This window comes from Esox lucius, unplaced genomic scaffold, assembly GCF_011004845.1.
Source record: "Esox lucius isolate fEsoLuc1 unplaced genomic scaffold, fEsoLuc1.pri scaffold_48_arrow_ctg1, whole genome shotgun sequence".
In the NCBI taxonomy this organism is placed as follows: Eukaryota; Metazoa; Chordata; class Actinopteri; order Esociformes; family Esocidae; genus Esox; species Esox lucius.
In genome coordinates, this window is record NW_022995030.1 from 99,651 (window position 1) to 109,079 (window position 9,429).

The following is a 9,429-nucleotide window of genomic DNA, read 5'->3' on the forward strand; positions in this document are numbered from 1 at the left end:
AGTGAAGTTAGCTAGGATAAAATGTCTTTGTCCAAAAATCTTAAGAGGAAAGTTGATGACGAAAATAGAGTATTTAAAGAGGAATGGAAAGAGAGTTTTGCGTTCATTTTACCGGATTTCAAAAATGCAAAGCCAGTGTGTCTGATTTGCAAAGAAGTTGTCGCTGTTTGCAAAGAATATAACATAAGACGGCACCATGAGACAAAGCATGGAAGCTTCAAGGCTGCATATCCACTTCAATCAGAGGCAAGAAAGCGCAAAATTTAAGCGCTGGCACAAGGTTATGCTCAGGGCAGCAGGATCCTAATGCGGAGTTTCACATCGCAACAAAAAGCGACAAGTGCGTCTCTCAAAGCGTCTTGGTTGCTCGCACGAAACAACAGGCCTTTCACCGACGCAGAGCTTTTTAAAGAAGTCTTGGTTGCAGTGTTGGAGGAATTGGCTGTCGACAAGTCCATGGATGGAATCATTGCCTCTGTCAAACAGGTGCCCCTTTCTGCAAGGACCGCTACCCGCCGCATAGAGGCGTTGTCTGATGCTGTGCAGGGAGTCGTTATCAGTGATCTCAAAAAGACTAATTACTTCTCCTTAGCGGTAGACGAGAGCACTGACAACACAGATGTTGCCCAGATGTGTGTCTTTGTCAGGTATTTTGATGGGAAGCCGTTTAGGGAAGATTTGCTGTCTCTTATTCCTTTGGAGGGGAACACCACTGGAGATATTATATTCACTGAACTGTCAAAAGTGTTTGAACGGCATTCATTGTCATTTGAGAAAGTCAACCTACTCGTGACAGACGGGGCTCCTGCTATGGTGGGTAAACACAGAGGTTTGGTGAGCAGGTTGAAAGAGATCGCCCCCCAAATGCATGGGCTGCATTGTCATATCCACCAGTGTGTACTTTGTGCAAAGCTCAGTGGTGAGCTGAAGGCAGTTATGGATAAAGTAATGCGTGTCATCAATTTTGTCAGGGGTACATCAAGCACCCAGCACCGGCTTTTCCGGCAGCTTGTGGCAGATTCAGAGGAGGCCACCCACGACGGTTAGACAGCGTAGACCGTTTCATGTGTTCAAACACAGAAGGACTTTTCGATGATGTGGTCAACCTGATGGTGTGTAAACAGAAGGAACTGTCCGAAAGAGAGAAAAGGTACAACCCTAAAAACATCTACAAGACTATCAGGAATATGGTGATCCAGGAAGCTCACGTTATACCGCAAGCGCCCACGCTCTCATTACTGTTTGCGTTGATGGACCTGGTGGACATTGAAGGAGGGAATGGATTTGAGTCTATCGCGACCCTAGACAAGGCAGGTCTCAAAAACGTACTGCTGGCATACGGTAACTACAAGGGCTTCTACATACCGAATAAACACCTGGTAAGCACTGATGGCAGGAAGGTGATTCCGGTGGTAACCCAGTACTCTGTACCCCAAAACTTTGCATACTGCGATAGCAGCAGATCAATGATTGGAACCTACACCGTGGTCATCCCGAGTATCGGAAAAGATCCCGTTAGGACCTACTTTGTGCAAGAGGTACTGTATGTACCGGGAATCGAGAGCCTTCAGGTGTTGAAAACTGTCACGGGTGACAGGTTTGAGTTCTGGGACATGGCCCTAGAGGTACCCACACACAACAGCCCTTACCCCTTCCTTTCAACTAATCCAGCCTATCCAGTTGCTGCGCACCGAGGCTAAAAACCAGTCTACCCAGAGCAAGAATGAAGCCTCTGGTGTGGAAGAAGCACGTCCCATGTGCTGCGTGATGGACAAGGTTTCAAATGAACCTGTGAGGAAACAGCGTGAGGCCAGGGTGGATTCGTTCACCGAAGACCAAGTAATATGTGATCTGAAGCGCTTCCGTTACGAGAGCGGTGACACGCGTACTGTCTACCTTCGAAGGAAGAGTAGGTGCCTGGACGGTAAGCGGGTGAACATGATACCAGTGGTCCACCTGAGAAAGAGTCAAGCCCAGTTCCCAGAGCTGTATATCTCCATAACACTGAGGTTTTGCAAGGGCCGTGAAGCAATGTTGCGTAAAGGGCAACGGGGAAGTAGTGAGCTGTTGGAATGACACACTTAAGGAAATGGAAAGGGACACCTTTATCACCGGACCCGAGATGTACCAAGAGATACACCATACCGCTTTGACAGCGTTCATCAAGCGTGTGAATCCAAACAGCTGGTGCAATTATATACCTAACCACGTGGAGAGCATGATCGTGGACCCGTTGATGGTGGAGGTGGTGGGATTAGCCATCAAATTAATGGAGAACAAGATCCCCAATTCCTTTGCTGTGGCCGAGTTGCTGTATTGCCCGCTTAAGCAAGTGCAGGAGTACCAGACGTTTTGAGCCATGTACTCCTCTGACAAGAGCATTCGAAACATCGTAAACAAGAAGCGTGTCAGTGTGATACAGGAGCAGATGCGAATGGACTGGGCGAAATTGGCAGATTCTGCTTCCTTGTATGTGTGAAAGAGATACGGGGACAACCCCTCAATGGTCTCTGAGTGTGAACAGTTGTTCAAACAGAATACCCTGGACAATGTAGTCAAAGTTCAGAAGTTGTGGCACGCATTAGTAAAACATGACACGAACAAGATCAAGGAAAGGGCATTGGTCCAGATGTATACCAAAGCTAAGGTGCTCTTTTCAAAACTCTGCGTTTATAACAACAACCTGAAGACAGCGCTCAAGGGCGGAGAAGGAGAGCTCTGTAATCCGGAGAGTAGATCGAGATCCCCGCACACGACCGATGCTCTAGACACCGATGTGGCTTGTACAGGTATGGTTGAGAACAAGGAGCATAGCAAAGATAAGTCTATGTCCGATGGGGCAAGTGACAGACTGTACTCTATCGTGACACCAGCATCCATTCCAGTTTCAAATTGGATCAAGAACATGTGGACTCTGCTGATGAGTGAACCCTGGTTGACCGGAGCCAATGTAAGGAGAAATGCGGTTTGCACTATACTGGGATTGGATAACACTCTGCTGGACGAACGAAATGGTGAAATCCTTCGCGCGTGGGTCATTAACAACCGATACGTTGTTACTACACTCGAGAGCTACGAGTTCAAGGATAGACTCAGCAAAGCGCTAGTTGCTTGCCTGAACTCTATTGACACCAACAACTGGAGACACAAAGTACTAGACTCATTCCAGGGTACCCGGGATCGAGAGAGGGAGCTCTCGGACAAACCGGTGGCTAAACTGTACAACACGATGAACCGTGCTAAAAGCGATGGGTACGGTCAAAGAGTTGACAAACGTGCTGAGAAACAAGCATCGGTTCGGTTCCCCAAAGCCACGAAGCAAACCCGGTCGGACTCTAAGTCAAACAGATCGTCACCCCGTAAGTCACCCGGGTCCAGGAGTACCAATACTCCACGCGATGTACAAGCCCATATGCCGCACCACAGGTACAGTCACCAGGAAAACAATATGTTCCTAAGTGAGGCTGAGGAAGTAACCAGTCAAGTGACCAGTGAAGATGAGGAAGAGTGTTTTGATGTAGACAATATCCCCGGTGAGGACTTGGTAGCTGCTATGTCCGAGGATCACGAGAGTCCCAGTGAGTACGACTTAACTGACGAGTTCATAAACGACGGACCCATCCCCATCGAAGAGTACTACAGCAGTGAACCCGAGGACGATGAAGCGTTCTGCGCTCGGGTTAGAAGCAGGGGCAAAAAGTCTATGTATAAAACGAATAATGTTCATTGTGCACGCAAACATGGACACGTGTCAAGTTCAGAAATCGAAGGCCACCGTAGTGGTACGGAACAGGAAATTCGGGGGTATAAGCGCACCCTGCAATCCAAGCCCAACGAGGACGTGATCAAACCCGATATAAAGCGCATTGTTGGGTTCAGTTCACCAAACTTCTATATAGTCTAATTTGTCTAATGAGAAAGAACCACACCAAGAGTCAGAAAGACGTTTTAGAAGTCACTTCTGCAGAAGGGAGAGAGCCGTTGATCTCCACTGAGCCAGGAACGAGCCTGCCTGTAGGATTCAACTCAGCCACTCACACTTCTCCATGGGTGGACTCGTTTTTATTTAGAAGCACAGCGTTCAGTAGTCATAACACACATGTCCTTTTCCTCTTGGTTATCTCTAGTTGTTATTGCATACTGGAACAACTTGTTATTGCTCAAAGATTGTACTGTCTCTGAGCGTTATAGGTAGGAAGCATGTTGTTTCATATCAGACAGTCATGAAAACCACATAACTGTTTCAATTGGAACATGTTATTCTAGGCTTATACTGAACGTAATTTAGATAGATTGGTGAAAGCTTTCACAATGATTGAGACAGATCCTATATGAAACATTTCTATCCTATATGAAACTTCTTACATTTCCCTCCTGTTGTTCCCATTGAAATCAGATGATGCACCTCTCCGGGTTAAGGTTTTCAGTGCAACCTTCATAAAAGGAAAACAGGATAGAAATGCACCAGACAGCACTCTGGGGGAGGCGAAAACCCGAAAGCATATGGGCAAAAATTCCTCCTCCGGCCCTCGGAAGGAGCGACCACCCTAATTTTGGTCAGGCACCGTCTGGTTATTTACATTATTTACACAGTCTAAACATCGTCATACGGTCTGTCACACATTACTTGTCCATTGAGTTGTTGGTAATGTATCTCTGCATACTGGACCATAGCCCCAGTCATAGTGCGCTTAACCATAACTTGAATGATGGGAATACAGCAGCAGAAAACAAACATACAAACAACCAGCATAATCCCTAACACCATAGCCCATGACCCTGACGTGAACCAGTCCAACCAACCCTCAGGAGGGTGGTAGTCAGCATTCATTGCCGCATGCAGGTTGGTCATTGTGGCTGGAGCTTCAGCAAGGGTGGAATTACTTTCTGCCGGTATGTAAGTGCAGCACGTCTCCCCTATCATGGCACAGACCCCACCCTCCTTGGCCATTAACATGTCCAGGGCCATTCGATTCTGGAGGGTGGTTAGTCGAAGTGCCACTAGTTCCTTCTGCACACCTTTCAGTCCCATGACTGTTGCATTTATGAAAGCTTGAAGGCGATAATCCACAGTATCCAACCTGAGTGCATTCTTTGCTGTGCCTGCCCATGGAAAAAGGGCTAGAATTATTTTAGCTCCCGTCGTGTGGTGTTTGAATTCGTGTGGTACATCTGATCCCCATATCGAATCATGAGGGATGAAAGTCAGGCTCCGGCGTTTCCTAGTATGTTTCTTAGGAATGTCTGGTTCTTGGTAGAGGATGTAGGTATGGTCTGATACTGTTACTGGGGCGCACATTCCAGATCCGTTCCTCGGCACGGCGGCATGCACTTTCCATCCGCACATCCACCATACTTGATCCAACATCTGGGTTTCTATGTCTGTTTGGGCTTGGGTTATGGTCGCACACTCTTGTTCTGGAATCCCTCCCATGCCGAGATTCGGGCCGGTGAAATTCACACACTGGGCATGGCAATGAGAGTGGTTGTTACAGATCACAAGGTTTCTAGTATTCATGGTTGCATGGAGGCTGACAACTTGTTCTGGTATAGCTATTAATGGGTATTTTGTGGTGGTGTTGTCTGACCGCAGCACTGCTTTTATTACCAATTTAGCTTCGGCATCCACCATAGGGGTAGCAAATACTCTGGGTTGTGCTACTGACGGTGGAATGTACGAGCACACATAGCACCGGTCCTTATGGGTCTGTCGGGCTACCCAGGTGGCGTACCTGTACCACACATTTGAGGAAAAAGGATGCTCGGGGTCGGTTTCTTGGTCTAGCCAGTTTCCGAATAGGTCTTTTCCCTCATTCTTAATTGACTCAGTTCCCCCGGAAGTTTTCTCAACCTTCATCTGTTGTTTTATCTCGGGTTTCAGATATGGATCGCTGGACCGTACCATGGCCTCTATTTTGGTGGTGGTTATACATACCGTAATGGGGAACCATGGGTCCTTCCCTGAGATGTCCGGTCTAAGGTAAAGGTCTATGCAGCCTACGGTCACTGGCACTATCTGCATGTTCAAAACATTGTCCTGGATGGTGAGACCCGATAATACCTTCATCACCTGCTTTGTTTCTTTAGCCACTTCCCAAGCCACTGTTTGGTTTTTGTGGTTGGGGTAGGCCGTATGCATATGGACGTGTTCCCAATCGTTTGCCCAATACCCAGTGGTGTCACAATTTAGAGAATACCACTCATACCCCACGTAATACGACCCCAGTTGTGATGCTCCCCAATTCTTCAAACTCAACAATGGTACAGTAAAGGTGGTTGGCCCATTTCCTTGCGGCGCACAGTATACTGGCACAATGGCATTCCCTGGCGCTGGGCATTCTCCGTCCACCCATCCGAGGGGCATGTTTGCAGGGGTATACCATGGCTTTCCCCAGGTTCCTGATGTCCCGATCACCAAGAGGAAGGTGGCGGCGTATAATGATGTCATCATTCCTCTTGATTCCCTGTGGTTTTTCCCTGTGGCTGGTGAGTGAGTGTCTGTTGGTTTCTTCGGCGGACAAGGGTTTTGATACCGTCCGTCTTCCCACTTACTCAAGGACAGCGTCTGGTGTCAACTTCTTGCACTGGGACTGATGTATCCAGGTGCTTCGTTCTGCGATTTTTACCGCAGTTGGGGTGGTGATGAGTACTCGGAACGGTCCTTCCCACTTGGGTGTGTGATGGCAATTTCTAAAATTCCAAAGTTCTATGAAAATGGTAGGTAAGACAGGATAAATCAATTACGCAATAAACGGTTTTAATCTTGCTTGCAAGGAGAAAGTATACAGGTTACAAAGTAACGGTGGATAGTTTCTAAATAAAAACATCATTTCGACAGTATTTATTACATAGGAAGAAGGGGTGTGGTAAGATGCTGCCATCTGTTTCATGTCAATCAAACACCTTTCCCTTTGTTCTATCACAAACGTCAAATGCTATCTTCCCCCACCTTATCCTTCCTGCCATGATGTTTACTGTAGTGTTTACCCAAAGGGGCCAACTGGCCTTACTGCCCCCTGTTGTATCTTCTCCTATCTTGTCCTAAAACCCATTGATCTGCATCTGGACAGACAATAGATGCCCCCTATGCAAATACCAGGTCCCACACATTCCTGTACCTATCTTAACAGTGGGACTCACTCCTTTATACAGTCAGAATACATTGTATAAGAAATTTCCACAACAGGTGTCACCCAGGACTTCCTTTTGATGACCTTTATCAGGATTTCGTCACCCGGTTTCAGGAGAGCCTGTGGAAGAGAAGACAAGGAGACTGGCAAGTTACTGGCATTTTGCACACTCTTTTCTCTAAACATTTTGCACATCCATCCTGTCAATGGGTCCAATTCCCCCTCATTCTCCTGCCATGGTTCCCCCTCCCACAAAGGTAATCTGAAAGGTCTCCCGTTTACTATCTCGAAAGGTGTCAGGCCCATTGTGTTTGGTACTATTCTCATGTACATTTTGACTAACGGCAGACATTCCGGCCATGTTTTATTTGTTTGTTCCATGGTTTTCCTAAGCCTTAGCTTGATAGTCCCGTTCGTACGCTCAACTAACCCTGCACTTTGGGGGTGGTATGAACAGTGATGTTTTAATGTAATTCCTAAATGTTGACTCATGTTCTGTATGATCTCGTTTACAAAATGAGTTCCATTATCACTCCAGATTACTCTCGGGATACCATGATTTGGAACAATTTCTTTACAGATGGCTTTGGCTACTGTCAATGCGTCTGCTTTTTTAGCTGGTACTATCTCTACCCATTTGGAAAACGTATCTATTAACACTAGACAGTATTTGTATTTATTTGTGCTACTTGTTAATTCTATGAAGTCCATGTGTATGATTTCAAAAGGGTAAGGCCCGGTACTACCTTAATGGACAAAAATGAATAGGCATGCATTGTACATTGACGCTCTACCCTCCCAAAAAAAAAAGCTGCCTGTTTGGCGGCAGGAGGCTAGTTTTACTAACTTGGTGTACAGCCCTCCTGCCAAAACTGCAGTTCATGAAAATTCCACTAGAGGGACTCTAGCTCCACCGAACTCAAACTGGAGGAGAATCAGGTTTTCTAGAGTTGGGCAGCTGAGGTGACCGTCGTTTATATTGCCCGTGTACAGTTGTACTGCCCAATTGTACGCCCAATGGGTCTGCCCATTCTATTCGGTCCTGGACCCCCCAAGTCAAAAATTTTGACATTTACTAGGCAAATGTACAAATTATACCGCCCAATTGTACATCTTATGAGAACACCCATAGACTTCAGTCAGAGAACCCTGGAGTCAAAATTTTGACTTTTACTAGGCAAATGTACAAATTATACCGCCCAATTGTACATCCTATGAAAACACCCATAGACTTCGGTCAGATGACCCTGGAGTCAAAATTTTGACTTTTACTAGGCAAATGTACAAGTTATACTGCCCAATTGTACAACATATCAGACCACCCATATGCTGTTGTCCGAGACCCCCAAAGTCAAAATTTTGACTTTTACTAGGCAAATGTACAAGTTATACTGCCCAATTGTACAACATATCAGACCACCCATATGCTGTTGTCCGAGACCCCCAAAGTCAAAATTTTGACTTTTACTAGGCAAATGTACAAGTTATACTGCCCAATTGTACAACATATCAGACCACCCATATGCTGTTGTCCGAGACCCCCAAAGTCAAAATTTTGACTTTTACTAGGCAAATGTACAAGTTATACTGCCCAATTGTACAACTAATGAGACTACCCATACGCTTTGGTCCGAGACCCCCGGAGACAACATTTTTACATTTACTGTGCAAATGTACCTATAATACTTCTCAATTGTATGCCCGATGGGATCACCCATAATACTCTTCACTCCATACTCCCCCATTCCAAATTATGACATTTACTGGGCAAATGTACTCATAGTACGTACCAGTAGTACTCCCAATTGAATTACCCCATTTTACACTTCACTCCATACTCCCCCAGTCCAAATTTTGACATATACTGGGTAAATGTACTTATAATACCGCCTAATTGTACATGAGAAGGAGACTTCTTAAAGACATGGGAGTTGGATTTTACAAGTGTACATGAAGAAGCAAATGTATTACACATTATTATTAAGCATTTTAAGCCTTTTCTACATTGTACAATTGGGCAGTATTTCCTACCCATTCATTTACATTGCAAATGTACACGAGTCAGTAAGGATAAGTCCTGTACATTTGCAATGTATTTGAATGGGTAGGAAATACTGCCCAACTGTACATGAGAAGGAGACAGTCTGGACAGGGTGCAGAGTGATAAAGGAGGCACTGTGTCATAGAGGGAGGCATGGACTGATGGAAGAAGGGTAGAGAGAGATATTGGAGGCACAGGGTCATAGAGGAGGTGTGGAATGATGGAGGTGGTCCCCATGGATATAGGAGGCGCAGTGTT